Source organism: Acomys russatus, chromosome 15 (assembly GCF_903995435.1).
Source record: "Acomys russatus chromosome 15, mAcoRus1.1, whole genome shotgun sequence".
Classification (NCBI taxonomy): domain Eukaryota; kingdom Metazoa; phylum Chordata; class Mammalia; order Rodentia; family Muridae; genus Acomys; species Acomys russatus.
The window spans coordinates 48,844,811-48,862,538 of NC_067151.1; positions in this window are offsets into that span (position 1 = coordinate 48,844,811).

Consider the following 17,728-nt stretch of genomic DNA (forward strand, 5'->3'; position numbering starts at 1 on the left):
AAGAGGAACAAGAATGTAAATAGGAAAGGGGGGCTGTAGATCCAGCAGAAACCTCAAAGAGCTGCCAAACTGGCAGGAATCACTGGAAATGGCCAGACTCAGCCAGAGTATTATGAGAAGTTCTCTGGAACGTTTCTCTCTGTGAAGCAAAGACCAGCAAAGACCAGGGAAGTGTTCCATGTCTTAGCAATTCAAAAGATTTCAAAGTTGATAATGATGAGATATGATAGATATTGGTTTACTTTCAGAATTTTAGACTCACCAAGATAGGAATATGTTTTCTTTAAGGCTGCCAAATACAATTAGCCAAAACACTAGGAATGTAACATATACATCTGAAAAAGGACTAATATCTATAATATATAAAGAGCTCAAAAAATAAACACCACCAAACCAAATAACCCAATTAAGAAATGGGGCACAGAACTAAACAGAGAATTCTCAACAGAGGAATATCTAATGGCTCAGAAACACTTAAAGAAATGCTTAACATATTTAATCATCAGAGGAATGCAAATAAAAATAACTCTGAGATTCCATCTTACACACATCAGAATGGCTAAGATAAAAAACTCAAGTGACAGCATATGCCGGTGAGGATATAGAAAAAGGAGAATAATTCTTCATTGCTGGTGGGAATACAAACTTTTACAACCATTTTGGAAATCTATCTGGTGCTTTCTCAGAAAACTGGGAGTAGGGATACTTCAAGACAGAACTATTCCACTCCTTGGAATATACCCAAGTGATGTTCCACCACATAAGAAGGAAATATCCTCTACCATGTTCATAGCAGCCTAGTTGTCACTCATTCAAAGAGTGGATAAAGAAACTGTGGTACACTTACACTATGGAATACTACTGAGCTTTTAAAAACAAACAAATCTTGAAATTACAGGCCAATGGATGGAACTAGAAATGATCATCCTGAGGGAGTTGACCCTGATGCAGAAAGATAGACATGGCATATTCTCACTTATAATTGGACACTAGCCCAAAAGAGATGTCCTCGGGAAGTCTTCACCTAGCAGGAGCTTGGGATAGATACTGGAACTTCCTAGTGTGGCTCCAGGTGAGAGAAGTAAGGGAGAATGGGGGAAATAAAAGGATACAGAGGGCTCTAGAAACCTGCAAGAAGACCATTAAGGCTGATAAATCTGAACCCAAGAGCATCTGCTAAAACTACTGTACCAACCAAGGTCAATGCATACAGTAAAGATAGAACCCCTATCTAGATCTAGCCAATGCACAGCACATTCTCCACAGTTCTGTGGAGAGCATGGACTGACTCTGACATGAACTCTGGTGCTCCCCTGGGTGGGGAGACTTGGTGGCACTGAGAGGAAGAGTAAGCAGGCTACCAGGATGATACTTGATAGGCTGTGATCATATGGAGGGGGGTCAGGTCCCCTTCTGTCAAAGACCTAGGGGAGGGAAATAACATGAAGGAGGGAGGGGGGAATGGGAAGATACAAATGAGGGGATAACAACTGAGATGTTATCTGAATAAATTACTTAAATTAAAAAAAAAAATTATACTGAGAAAAATAAAGTCTCTGGTCCCACTGTCCCTGGTTCCTTTTATATTCCTTCAAACTATCCTGCACCCTCTTACATGTCTGCTCCCAGCAAAACATCACATTCCCTCTCAGAAGACATATTCCAGAAAACATCACATGAGCTGTCAAAAGACAGCTTTTAGTAAAACACCATGTGACACAACTGAGTCTTCAAAGAAACCACAAAAAGTCCACTTCAAATGTGAGCAACAAAATAAACAGCAATGTTATATAATAAGTAACAGAATAAAGTTTCTTTTCATTGAATATTTACATAAAAAGGGATTATATAAATACACAGGCTACCAATTAAATATGTAATTGTACATGATAATTCAATAATCATATACTTTATGTAGGTTATCTAAAGACATTGAACATGGTTTCCAATTCTTACATGCCATCTGTGCTTTAAAACTTCCAAAATGTATACCATGGGCAAACAGGATACAAAAGTGAACTTTGAAAAAAAAAAAAGAAAGAAATCCCTACAAACTTGACAGGCTCCTGTCTGCAAGCATAGCAGAATGTCTTTAATAATGTCAAGGGTTGTGCCAGGCATTGATTGGACATTCCCCCAGTCTCTGTTCTACCTGTTCTATCTTTATTCCTGGTTATCTCGTAGTCAGGGTAAGGTTTAGATTGAAGTTTTGTGCATAAGTTGGTGTTCTCCTCCCTCTACTAGGAGTCATGTCTGGTTAGAAGGTGTCCTCTTCATTGTCCATTGTTCCTACTACTAGGAGTCTCAGCTAGAGTTCCCCTTATATCCTCCCAGAGGTTTATTCTGATTTAGGTCTTCAGCTTTTCACAGAGATATCTCCACCCACAGTTTCTCTGTTTTACACCTGTCAGAATGATTAAAATCAAAATCTCAAGTGACAGCACATGCTGGTGAAGATGTGGAAAAAGAGGAATACTCCATTGCTAGTGGCAGTCCAAACTTTTACAACAACTTTGGAAACCAATCTGGTGCTTTCTCAGAAAACTTGGAATAGTTCTATCTCCACACCCACCTATACCATTACTGGGCATACACCCGAAAGATGCTCCACCATAAAACAAGGACATTTGCTCAACTATGTTCATAACAGCTTTATTCGTAATAGCCAGAATGTGGAAGCAATCTAGATTCCATAAACTGAAGAATGGATAAAGAAGCTGTTATGTTTTTACAATGGACTAGTACTCCACTATTAAAAACAAGCAAATCATGAAATTTGCAGTCAAATAGGTGCAAGTCAAAATGATCACCAGGAGTGAGGTAACCCAGACCCAAAAAAGCATGTGTATGTACTCATTTATAAGCAGATTTTAGGATAAGATAAACATACTATAATGCACCTATCCAAAGAAAATAATTAAGAATGAGTATCCAAGAAAGGATGCTTAAATCTCAATCAGAAAGGGAAATATAATAGACAGAAATAGTGTTTGAAGAGAAGTAGTAAGGTAAGGGAGGGACCACAAAGGGAAATAAAGGTGAATATCAGACATGGGGAGAGCTGGGGCTGGAGGACAGAAGGCTTTCAGAGAAAAAGAGAGTGCTTCTTTTTTTATTTCTAAATATTTTTAATTAATTTATTCAGATTACAGCTCAATTGTTACCCCATCACTTGTATCCTCCTATTCTTCCCTTCCTCCCACTCTCACCCTCTTTCTCTACCCTAAGTCCAAGACTGAGGGGGACATTTTCCTCCACTATATGGTCATAGGCTGTCAAGCCTCATCTTGGTAGCCTGCTTATTCTTTCTTTGAGTGCCACCAGACCTCCCCACCAAGGGGAGGTCATCAAATATGGGGCACCAGAGTTCATGTCAGAGTTAGTCCCCACTCTCCACCTAACTGTGGAGAATGTACTGTCCATTGGGTAGATCAGAGTAGGGGTTCGATGTTTACTACTTGTATTGCCCTTGGTTAGAGTGCTTCTTAATCCCTACAATGTGTTGCCATGGAGGTCCCTAAGTAAATACACTCCCAGGACAGGGGTAAACTAAATATTCTTATTCAGAATAAGAATAGTTACACACACACACTCATAAGGAATAAGTTGACTAATATTGATGTGTCTGTATATGTAGGGTGCATGCAGAATCGTCCCCCTTATGGAAATGTAAATAAAGTTATTTATCTAGAAAAAGTATTTTTCTTGCAGTAGATTGAACCTGGCTCTTTACACATACTAGGCAAACTCTGTCAGCAAGCTCTGTTCTTATCTATATTTATGCTTTTCACTTTTAAAACAAATTTACCGTGTGACCCTGCCAGGCTTTTTGTCTTACTTACTTGTTCATCCTAATGACTAGCTGGGTTTCCAAGTCTTTATATACTCCCAGGCTCAGATTTCATAAGCCAGTGCACATCCAGCAACTTTGAGGCTATACTAGAGTCACACCTTAAATCATGTTCAGTAGGTGTCTAATGTGTATATGAATACTGTACAGTATTATTTCATCTAGCTAGAGTGTTTGTGCCATCTACTATCTTAATAACATTAAATTATCTAAATAAATTGTGTTATTAACTGCTTAACAGTACACAAACTAATAAAGCAAGTTTCTTCATGATTATGTGGGTATTCTCCCGGAAATTTGTTTATATTTTACAATATTTGATAGGCAATAATGTCTCTTTGTGAATTATGAGGGGACATGTTAAAGGGAAAACATTATTTTAATCATAATAATTCTCATATGGAATCTTAAGTTGACAGTGTAATCTTATTTTAATGATTTCAATTTAAATAAATAAAACAATCATTATCTTAATGAAAGTCAGCATTGCATTACTGTGCATTGCACTAAAAAATACATTCAAATTTGAATTTAAAAGCACTAAGCAGTAATGTTGTCTGCTCCTTTTCCTGTCATTGTAATGTATCACTCTAAGGGAAAGAAGGTCCATGTTGATTTATGAAGGTTACAGCTCATGGAGGTGACAATATCACGGCAGCAGAAGTTTATGCTGTTGGTCACATTGTACCTTTTGTAGGCTTTAATCTTTTATAAACCTACTTTATTTGGGGCTTTTTAATGCATATACCTCCCTTACTACCCGCTTACCCTAGATAGGAGACAAAAGAAGTTAATGAAGTCAGGAGAAGTAGAACCTTTTAAAACTCAGCTCTTGGGGTAGTTTCATTCTTCATCATCATCAGAAGACCCATTGAACAGAAAAACTCCACAATTCAACAAAAGAGATTGAAACCACAGCATTTAGAATCTAGAGTAGCATCAGGAACCCAAAGTGTTCTCTGGAGCATTTCTCTCTAGGCACATCTTGAAGTGATGAATAGCCAATGGCCATGAAGTAATACAAAAGACAGATACCCTATGAGCATATACAGGAGGAGGTAATCCCCCTCAGGAACAGTCATAGGGGAGGGGAATAAGGGGAAAATGGGAGGGAGGGAAGAATGGGAGGATACAAGGGATAGGATAACCATTGAGATGTAACAAGAATAAACTAATAAAAAAAAAGACAAAAACCAAATCTCTGTTTTGGGGCTCATATTCATCTCTTCTCAGAGTCCATACCAGGATGTGTATCAGTTGGCAAAACCATGCACCTGCATGAGGTAGTTCCCATTCTAACAGAAAACATTATGTACCCTCTCACAAGTCTGTTTCCATAGGACAAACATAAAGCACCATCACACAAGTATGTCTCACATCCAATACTTGGGATCAAAACAAAAACCTATTTTCATCCACTGCCATCTATAGTCAAGAAATTGAGGATGATTAATACTTACCATTTTACACATCCCTTTCTTCAGTTACACAGTCCACCTGTGGTTCACAAGCTCATCCTGGGAATATTGCCATCTCTAGTAGACAGGCCTTTCTACCTCAGTTAACAATAAATTCAAATTTCACCTTAAGACAAAAAGCATCCTACAAGCATAAGAAGAGGCCAATGAGGGGCTGGAGAGATGGTTTAGCAGTTACAATCACTGACTGGTCTTCCAAATGATACAGATTTGTTTCCCAGCACCCAGAAGGCAGCACACAACTGTCTGCAATTCCAAGATCTAACACCCTCACACACAGAGGCATGCAGACAGTACAACAATGCACATGAAATAAAATTAATAATTAAAAAAAGAAGCCCATCTTCTAGGTTACTCTAAATTCTGTCAAGCTGACATTTTTCATCATCCACAACAAATGTCTGCTACATGTTCTGGTGACAACATGATACTATTAGAGTTGTAGGTAACATGAGAGACCAAACCAACGAAAAGGAAAAATGAAAATGAAGATGAAAAATGAGTATGCATCCGGTTCATTTGACAACCACGTTCTACATTTAATTTTCCTATGTAGGCTCAAAATTCCAATGCCTACACAATTTTGTGGAGAGACTTCTTTCTCGTTTGACCTAGGTGTCACAGTTTCTAAAACTGAGTGACTGCAAGTGCATTTGATCGAAAGTAAAATGGTTTATTTTAAAAGTAGCACAGGTTTTCGAACTGTTCCTCTTACTGTGGCTGGCACTTTGGTATAACTGACTATAATGTGATACTTGGGGGGTGTTATACAAAACATTTAGATCCATGTAAATGTCGACTTTGCCAGGAGAATAAATCGAGATGCCACTTAGAGCTACATGATATGTAATGGTACATAGAGCACCACAACAGATGCATTCGCTTACTTTGGTTTGTGTACTGTGTATCGATCACAGAGGCATGGAGCCATATTGTGACAGACCCCAGGTTCTCTGTGAGTTTTCCAAAAGTCAAAGTGGTGTAGCATAAAGCAAATCTCTCACAGTTATGTTTTTAGTATGAATTATATAATATGGCTAATGGTCAAAGTAACAGCTACATAGTTTTTTCAATTTTTGTATTTATTTGCTGAGAATTTCATACGTGAGTATTCTATTTATAATGTCACTTTTTCATTCTCTCTCTTCCCTTCAAGTGCTTTCTCATACCCGACTAGTTAAATTCATTGAGCCTAATTTTTTTCAATTACTTATGATATATATTATATATCACATATATACACATACACATACATACATACACATATATATATGCATATATATATATGCATTCTTGGGATTAGATAACCTATCAAGGGGTCATCCCTGGAGAAGACTGGTTCTAACTCTTTCAGAAGCCATTAATTTTCTTGACACTTCATTTAGGGCTGAGATCATGTGATATTTCCTGCATTCACATTGTCATGCCAATTGGTATTTTCATTCTATAATGAGGGATGAGAGCTAAACTCATCTATTTGTGTGAGGATAAGTATTTAGAAAGTAGTTATAAATTATAAGGGCTTAGGGAAGTGTCAGTAGTAAGCTAGCCTCTAGGGTTCATGAGATCACCAGGTGTGGGTGATGTGCTAGTGTTACAGTAAATTACACACACACACACACACACACACACACACACACACACACACACACACACATTTACATTTGTTTTCTTGAGACAGGGTTTCTCCATGTGTGGCTTTGACTGTTCTGTAACTAACTTTATATACAAGGCTGGTTTAGAGCTCACAGAGATCAGCCTGCCTCTGCCTCCCAAATTTGGTTTACATACACCATTCTAAATACACATGAAATAATACAATTTTGAATGCATTTCCCCCAACTTTCTTAGTGTTGTTTATCCCTCTTCCTTCACTTCCCCTTTTTATTGTTTTCCCCTTGTCCTGAGTAAGTCTAAGTCTCCTAAGTCTCATTTCTACTTTCATAGCACCTGTGTTTGCCTGGTTTTCTCTCTATAGCTCTCAACCCTTCCTACCACTCCAAGGTACCTTTTAAACTTCTTTGTGTCTCATGTTAGTCCAGCTGATATATTCACATCTAAGGATTTGAGCTAGAATCCACAAATAAGAAAACATGGCTTAATTTGCTTTCAATTTCTATCGCTCAACTCTATGAACAAAACCAACTTGGGGAAAAGGATTTATTTAATTTAAATATCCCACTAATAGTTAATCATTGAAGGAAACCAAAGCAGGAACTGAAGGAGAGACCATGGAAAAATGCTGTGTACTGGTATGCCTTCCATGGATTGCTCAGCCTGCTTTCTTGTATGATCCAGACTTCTTGCTTAGAAGTGGCACCTTCTACAGCTGGTTGGCCCTCTCACATAAATAATTAATTTAGAAACCACCCAAGATATTTTGCCTATGGTCTAATCTGATGGAGGCATGTTATTAATTGAGGTTCCCTTTTCCTAGTTGATTCAAGGTTGTGTTATGTAGACAAAGAGATCTAACCAGCACAGAAAATATGTGGTATTTTTCTATTTTGATCTTTTATACCTCACTCATTAGAGTATTTTTCTAGTTCTATCCATTTATTTATACCCTTCATGATTTCATTTATTTATTCATGAATAGCATCCCATTATAAATATGTATTTTATTTTCATTATCCATTAATAAGTTGGAGAATATCTAGTGGTCAGATTATTTGAAATGATTGGAATTTATTCCAGAAATCATTAAGGAACATTTATTAGTGGTATTTGTAATTGAGCATCCAAAACTCAATGAGCTACACCATTGATCTTTTGCTTATAATGTAGCAAAACATTATATAATTCAAGGCTAATATTGAAATATTCATCTATAATTCACTGAGACCCTCTATAATCAGTTTTAATGTGAATGCTGTATTAAATAATAATCTGATACTGAAAGAAGACAAAAAAAAAAAAAAAAAAGGACTAACTGATGAACCTAAAATCAAATGTTCTTTTTCCTGTTTAAAAGTTGACAAATTAATAAGTTTTAGAAATTTTTATTCCCAAACACTGGCTGTCCAGATGGTATGAATCCCCCTGAACACAAAAATAAGCCAGAGATATGACACACACACAAAATGTTCCAGACAGCTGTAGACACTGGCTGCTGTGCCTTGGGAGGCTTGTAGAAGCTACATCCAACATTGCCCTTGTTCAATATATCATGCCAATGGAATATCCTAAACACTGAGGAAATGCCAGTACCTGTTACTCAGTGATGGAGGAATCAGGTCAATTGTGTTCACTCCTGTATTTCTCAAGCTAGGAAGCCTAAACTGGTGTTCAAGCTGGACTCTGGATGAGGGCCTCCCTAAAGAGGAAAAGATGAAATCACATCCTATCATGGACCCCTCTTACCTGATGATACACATATCCATTTGGACCATTTGGAGAAGGATCATTTTTTTCTAAATTCTTACAGTTATGACATGAGTTAATTATTCTCCTTAATATCAGTAACTAATGCAGTGTCTTAATCCATAACAACTTAGCCGTAAGAGAGTATTTCTTCTCCTTCTCCTTCTCCTTCTCCTTCTCCTTCTCCTTCTCCTTCTTCTTTTCTTCTTCTTCTTCTTCTTCTTCTTCTTCTTCTTCTTCTTCTTCTTCTTCTTCTTCTTCTTCTTCTTCTTCTTCTTCTTCTTCTTCTTCTTCTTCTTCCTCTTCCTCCTCCTCCTCTTCCTCCTCTTCCTCCTACTCTTCTCTTCCTCTTTCTCTTTTCTTTTTCTCCTTGGTGTGAATGCTAGAGGAAAAGAGATTGAACACTAAATATAATTATATGCTAAAAAGTAAACTAATAACAAATTGAAACTCAGGCAGGAATGGGATTTTGAAGTTTGTTGCTAATAACCTCGTCAGTCTGGCCAACACTGCTTCTGAATTTCATCTCATATTCTAATACCCCTGAGTACATTAATGAGCCAACATGTCAGGATTTTGATGAAAAAAGTCACAGTTATTGCCAAGTTAACTAATCTCTTAGTGGTATTATAAAGGATTCAGCTTATTCATAAAATACTTGGAGTGTGTTCTAATATTCATCAATTATTTTCAAGCTTCCTGTCAACATAGGTCAAAATATTTGTGATATCCAAATGATGTAGCATTTTTCTCTGGGCATTTGTTTAGCTGATTTCCATAGATTATATGATTTTGTGACAATACTTATTTTCCCTATACCTCTACTTTTATTAACAGCCTAGGTGTACAAAGACTAGCTATGCCATTTTATTCTACATTCTTTGGCAATAATCATTGTTTTAAACTCCTTTTTCAGAGGCTGGTGAAAATGCTTCATCAGTAAATAGTTTGCCTTGAAAGCATGAGTACTTGAGTTTGATATACAGAACATCCATTTAAAAATGTGTTAGGCAAAGTAGCCCATACTTATACTCCAAGTATGGAGGATAAAAATCAGGAAGCTTTAAGTGTACTTAGCTGATGTCCAAGCCAATGAAAGAATTTGCCTCCAAAAAAGACAAATGGCTCCTGATTTAGAACACCCAGGTTAATCATCTGGCCATAGCCCATGTAGAAATACGCATATACAAGGGTGCTAACATATTTGTGAACTTCTAAGCATATGAACATGTGCACACATGGCAAAAACAAAAGTCCTCCCAATGATATATTGAATCTCAAGTCAGTTAGGTTATATCCAGTCTAACGACTATCACATTCCCACTCCCAAAGCACTATTATTATTGTCAAAACATCTGTTCAGCTTCTTTAGGTCTGTGAAATGTAGTATGGTTATCCTGTAGTATATAACTAATATATGCTTATAAGTGAGTATGTACCATGTGTGTCATTCTGGGTCTGAATTACCTCACTCGTGATGATCTTTTCTAGTTCCATCCATTTGCCTGAAAATTTCATGATATCCTTGTTTTTAATAGCTGAGTAGTATTCCATTGTGCAGATGTACCACAGTTTCTTTATCCATTCTTCACCTGAGGAACAGATGCTGGCTATTACAAATAAAGCTGCTATGAACATAGTTGAAAAAAATCTCTTTGTTGTATGGGAGAGCATCTTTTGGGTTTATGGCCAGGAGTGGTATAACAAAGAGGACCCTGGGGAGGATGATTACTTTTCATTCATAAGTGCAAATAGAATAGAAACTGGAAGTGGTTGAAGAGAGGGAAAAGGACAGGAGCCTAACATAGATGTCCTATGAAAGACTCCACCCAGCATGGGATTGATGTAAACGCTGAGACTCACAGCCAATCTTTGAGCAGATCTCAGGGAGTCTTATGGAAGAGCTGGAGAATAGAAGGACCCAGAGGGAACAGAAACCTCACAAGAAGACCAACAGAGCCAACAAATCTGGACCCCAGATACTAACTAAGGACCATGCATAATGAGGACCTAGACCCTCTGTTCAGAAGGCATCTTGGTCTCCATATGAGGCCCCTAATATGTGGAGTAGAGGTTGTCTCTGACATGGATTCTCTTGCCTGCTCAATGATCACTTCACCCCGTCAGAGTGGCCTTGCCAGACCACAGAAGAGGATGCAGGCAGTCCTGATGAGACTTCATAAGCTGGGGTCAGATGGTAGGTGAGGAGGCCTCCCCCTTTCTGAGTACTAGGGGAGAGGAGCAAGGGGGAACAGGAAGGGAGGGAAAATGGGATAGTTAATAGATAAGGGAGGGATCACAATCTGGATGTAAAGTGAATAAATTTTTAAAGAATCTGTTCTAATAATAATATATTATGGGTCAATACAATAGATAATATTTCAAATATGGTTTTAAACATACATGCATGTACTTGTATATATGATATTAAAAATATTTATTATTGGTTAAATTTTTGTTGTATTACTGAACACATATATAAATTAAATTACCCAGTACCTCGCATTAGAACAAGTTTTATGTCTCAGCTATGATTTCTGTACCCATTGGGGAGCATAATTTAATTAAGCTCAGGCAGCTTGAGCCAAGTTATCCAAGCTGAGGTCATCATTTTAAATAATAAATCAGTGAAGGTTTTATCAGTGGATGGCAGTCTATTATTTTGCTCTGTGCTGGTCATATTTAGTATAAATATTGAACTTGAACAGATAATAATGTGAAGACAGCATGGCTTTTCTGTTGTCTATCAAACCGAAAGACAGTTGATAACTCACAGATAATCTCTAATTCTGATGTAATTTTTCACATTTTATGGTACAGTATGTATACTGTATGGTACAGTGTGTGCAAGTATAATAATAGAGAACTTTCTAGAAATATAGAAATAAGTTAATAATCAGTCAAACTGAGATTTTGTGCTCTTATAATTGTATATGGAGGTCAGTTGAACCCAATAATTAGTGTCAATAAAAATAATAGAATAACTCAAATACTTTCCAAATAAACAATTCATAAACAATTCATTAGCTTTTTTATGGTTCACACATGGTTTCTTTAGACCATTAAATTTCCACACATTGATATTTGTACCATAATATCTTGTATTCAAGAAAGTATTACTTGCCACCATGAACATTCTTATTTTGTGTTCCTTTTCATGAGCACAGAGAGCCAATTTTACTCTAGTGTTGTTAACAAGAGGAGACAAGTACTCCTGAGAACCACAGATATCAGTCAAGTTTCAACACTTTATTATGATTATTTATTTATTATTATATTTATATTATTACACAGAACACAGGTCAGTCATGTTCTGAGTCTCATGAACAAAAGTATTTGAAGTTGTCGCTTGCTCCTGAAATGTGGGGATACAAAAACAATGAGATGCATTACACTACAATGTGTATGGACAGATTGATTCTAGGGTAAGTGGATAAAACAGAGCTTGAGCTGTCATGTAAAGATTCCCAGTATCTCAAGATAAAACATTCCCAAACATATTCTATAGCTATTATGATTAACAGTAAGAAAATGGGAAGGTTGGGCCAATCTAAAGCCATCCATATAAATTTTCTACAGCTTCTAACCCATTTTTTAACCCATCAATTCTAAGATTTTTCTAGATCCCTTCCCCCAAAATTTTAAAAATATAGGTTAAAAGTATTATAATTGCAATACTCAGGAGGTACTGGCAGGTAGATCTCTGTGATTTTCAATATAGCCACAACTATGTAGAGAGACCTATCTTAACAAAATGAAACAAACAAACCATATATGTATATATATGAAAGACCTTTGGTTCTTAATGAGTTGAGAGCTATTCCCAAGCCATTCCAGCTCTTTAAAAGCTCTCACTGGCTGATTCATCTCAGAAGTTCTGGCCTAAACTGCTCTCAAGATGACTGATTTATACTGGCTTATCTTGGCATCTGACTGAATTACTCTGCATGGCCTCAAACTAGTTCTGGCAATACATTTTAATCTTCTGGCTTCTTCTCATTCTCTGGCTTGTTATGTTTTTACCTATGTGTAGCTTATTTGCTTTGCAACCCATCTCTGTAAAACTGTCTCAATAAGAAACTCTGAGTGAAAATTCTCCCTTTTCTCTCCCGGCGCTGCTCTTAAGTAGCCTCTCTTTCCTCTCTTGTTATTGTGAGAGTTGGGTTTATCATATCTCTGATTTATTCAGTCAAATCTTTGATTTGTCACTTTGTCCCTCAATTAGATGTCACCTTCAAACATGGCTGCTTCCTTTCATAAACTAACCTTGCATTCATTGTTTTGGGTTAATGGAATGTAATAAGGGTATAACTGTATTTCAGACAGGTCATACTGTAACCCAGAGTGTGTCTGCATTCCAGCTGGATTACACAGATCTAGAAGATCTTTAGATGAGAACCTTTGCCAAATCAGACAATTGCTAGATTAAAATTCCTCTACAGTCCTGGATATATTCTTCTTTTATAACTATATACTCTTGGGTATACTCCACATATATACTCTTGAAATGAAATAGATAAGTGATCTATTATGGTGAAAAGCAAGGCTGAAAGTTAAACCTAGTAAACTCACTGGAGCACAGAAAAGGTAAATAGTGCTGGATAACTGTCTTAATACCACGCAGAAAATAATGCAGATTTGCTGCATATATTATAAAGGGGAAGATTCTAGAAAAAAATTACATTTTTTTCATTTCCTAGCTATTGATTATAGAGCATCAGTAAATATGGCTGAGGAAATGCCTCTGTAGTAAGATATTGAATCTTTTGCGGTCTATGTCAAAGAGTGGTAAACTTTGATCATATAGTAGACCTACTTGTATTTTTGAGATTATTCACTGATTTCCCGAGTGCCTTCACTGGTTTATAATTCTACCAATAGCGAATGCAAGTTCGGTTTTCAGCACATCTTTATAATTTGTTGTCTATTATTGTTTTGACTTAGTTATTCAGTGTCAAATGAAGTTACAATGTAATTTTAATTTGTATTGCTTTGACTACTAATGTGTTGAATTTCTAAAAGGATTTATTTATTTTATGTATATGAGTGCTTTGTCTTCATGCACACCAGAAGAGTGATTCAGATCCCATTACAGATGGTTGTGAGCCACCATGTGGTTGCTGGGAATTGAGCTCAGGACCTCTGGAAGAGAAACCAGTACTCTTAACCATTGATCCATCTCTCCAGCCCAGGTGTTGAAATTCTTAAAGACAATTCCTTGCCTATTTCTGTAAATTGGGTCATTTAACATCACACTATACAATATCATGCAGGATCTCCATAGTTGATTTTAATCATATGTGAATGCGTATAGTAAAATTCTGCTTCTAAATATTCACTGTGTATCTTATCCATTTTTCTCCTTGAAAACAATATTGTTAAAAAGTCTAATGAGTCAGGAAGAGTCACATAATTCTGTCTTTATGCAATAAAGGTGATCCAATGCTTGAGAAAATTTAAGCTATGCAAAGTCATAATCCTTATATAAATCAATTATGATCAAGATTTTAAATATCTGAAGCAGTTATCTATATTGGAATACTAAATGTATTTATATTCTATCTATATATTCACACACATATATCTTTTAAAAGCTTTATTTATATTATTTTATGTTCATGGACTATTTTGTTTGTATGTATCTGTGAGTGGTGACTATCCCTGGTGCCCATGGAGGCCAGAAGAGGCCATGTATTTCCAGGGCCTTGACTTACAGGCCATTGTGCGCCATCATATTGGTCCTGGGAACGGAACCAAGGTTCTCTTGAAGAGCAGTAATTGCTCTTAACCACCGAGTCATTATTTTTCCATGTCCAGGCATATTCTACCTAATTATAAGTTCAATCACAAACTTAACTAAGGTTAATACTATTTATATATGTGCTATGCTGTTCTGTCTCAGTTTGTTGGCTTTCAGTTTGCAAATGTAAAGTAAGAAAGCAAAACACTAAAAAACATCTCTACTAGAAATATGGTAGAAGACCTATGCAGAACTACATACCTTAAGCACCTTCACATTAAAAAAAAAAAAAAAAAAAAAAACAATAACAAAGGCAAATCTTGATTCATGGAGAATTGAAGTTAGGAAACAGTAACAAATTCTATTCACAGCAGACATTCATCATGAATCTCTAAACATCACTGACACTGCACATGCAACAAGAAACATCACTGAATTCCTCTGTAAAAGCAAAAACTTAAACAAGAATATTTGACAGGAGAAACAGAGTTGTCTTCCCTGAGGCTGTGGTAACTTAACCCAGACCCAGCTGAGGAGAACAAAATCCTACAAAGTATTAGAAATATGATTTTTTTGGGGGGTGGGAATGTAGAAATAAATACAGAGTCTCCAGATTAAAAGGACCTGAGTGCAAGACTCTGTGGCCTCTGAGTTTGGGAAGGAAACAGCTGCCTCTAAGGTAAACTAGGAAGCACCATCAAGGCACCTAATCAGTTTGATTTACAAACATTAATAGGCACAAAGCCAGTAGACTGTTTGGAGCAAGAGTAACGAGACTTTTTAAAAAATGAATATTATTCTGGCTGAGCTGACAGAGTATCTCTCTGCTTATCTAAGATTACGGCATAGAATTAGCCCTAATCACTATGAAACCAGTGCGGATACATGAACAATTTCATATTTAGATGTCATCTCTTGCAGTGGTCTGTCTTCTTCATTTCTAAAATTCTGCAAGGTTATTACTTATTCAGTGTTTGAATCATGGCTCATTTGGCTGTTTTAAGCAGATAACAGAAAGAACACTGATGATGAGAGATCCAGACCGTGTCTAGGTCTTTATAGGTCCTCATGGAAGATGCAACCACACTGCCTAAGCAAAGGCTAGTGATCCTAGGAACTGCTAAATTACCTCAAGATAGTATGATTCTAAGCTGCTATGCCCTTTAAACTCAAATTAATTTGATGGGACCAGCAGAAAAGAGGGGAGACTAGAAGAGAACTCAGTCTATTGATTTTTTGCAAGACTTTAAATTGAATACAATATTAGAGATGAATGGTTCTAAATCGCCTCGGCTGCCCATGCGGTATCTCTTCATATTCAACAGAACATCAATTTGCTTACCTCCACCAATGCAAAACCAAACAAAAATAAATGTGAGGAGCAAGGCATTCCTTAAATTTTCTCCTTCACTTTTTGTAGTCTGTTGATTTATAGACAAGGCTGATGATCTATAATCTTGATTTATTAAGTCTCTCCTTCTGATTATATATAATAGGACAGTAGCACCAAGGAAATTTATGCAGAGAGTTGCTTATTTGTTTGCATGAGTTGGTGATTGGTAATTTTTATGCTTATTATTAACTTGCTTAGTCTCTTTCTCATCTAAAAATATGCTACCTAAATTAACTACCTTAATATAAGCAAACACTTTGAAGGTATATTATCATTTCAAAATATTTACAAGCTGCTTTTCTTCAAATTCAAATTTTTATTAGAGAAGAAACTGTTTCTAGCTTTGTTATAAACAATCTCATCAAAGGGATGTTCTGGGATGAGTAAAATACCTATTTTAGTCCTCTTTTGCCATGGACCTTTTAGTTAGGATGACAAATTTCCACTATAGCCATCATTTAAACAGATTAATGAGAGCACTCTGATCACTCATCATTACTATTAATTCTATAATTTCATATGAACTTAGATTTAGATTGCAGAGCATATACCTATGTATGGCTGCATAGACAGAGGAAACATATTTTTTAAGGTATTGCCTATGCCTAAGCTTATGTCAATAAAAATTTTTATTGGTTTTTAATATTGAGATCAAATAAGAACTTTTGTGAACAAATGATTTTGAAATCTACCATGTGAGATTGGACTATCAATCTTATTTAACTTTTTTAAAGTTAATTGAGATGATCAATGTTAAATTATTATGAGTACCATACTTTGATAATATTGCCAAGTACCAGAAAAAGACCTAGTTAATTATATTTTTTGATGTAGGTTAGATTTCCATTTCCATATCTGACTCTTACTATCGCTTAATTTTCTTAGACATGCACCCAAAACACACACAAACTCTCCTCTCTCTCCCCAAACATATATTCAAAAATTGTTTGAGATATCTACAGAAGATGGCTAAAGTATCTTTAAGAGTAGCAAATTATATTATTTTCTAAAACATCATGTTGGGATAATTAGCTGTGATCATGTTCTGTCTCATCAATATCTTAGGTTCTTTAAACTCTTCAATATAGGGACATAAACCAAAACAGAGGAGTCTCATGGTAACAATCCATATGGCCCCAGATTTATTTGTGTTGTTTACTTTATTTTTAATTGAAAATAGTTTTTTCATATAACATATGCTGATTATAGTTTCATCTCCCACCTAAATCCACCCATTCTCTTTCTTCATCTCAGAAAACAAACAGGTATCTTAAAAAAGGAATAATATAAGTAAAATAAAATGACATAAAATAAATACAATCAAGAGTAGAAATATAAACACATAAACAGAAAAAAGGGCCAAAGAAAATGTGCAAAAAACCACAAATAGATACAGAGACACTCATTTTAACACACGGAATACCTATATATACAAAATCAGAAAACATAATATATAAGCAAAAGACCTAGAATGTCAAACAAAGAGAAAACAAACAAAACATTGTGAACCTGTCTTTATATGTGGTTTATATATACAGTCAGTCAGACCCCATTAGGGCAAAAAGTTTTTCTTTGTGAACAGGTGTCTACTAGGGATAGCTTCTGATTTAGAGGTATGAGCTCCCATCTTACTCCCCTCTCACACAAAGTCCCATATACCTTAGTCATATGCATGTCCTGTACTTGCTGCCAGTCTCTTAGTGCATATATCAATCAGTCTTGTTGTATCTAGAAGACCTTCATTTCTTAGGCTCCTCTATGCCCTCTGGCTATTTAATTCACTTTAATCCCTATTCTGTGAATTTCTCTAAGCCCTGAGTTTAGATACGTGATGGAAACATTACATTTAGTTCAAAGTGTTCTAAGGTCTCTCACTCTCTGCAAATTATCCAGTACTGGGCCTC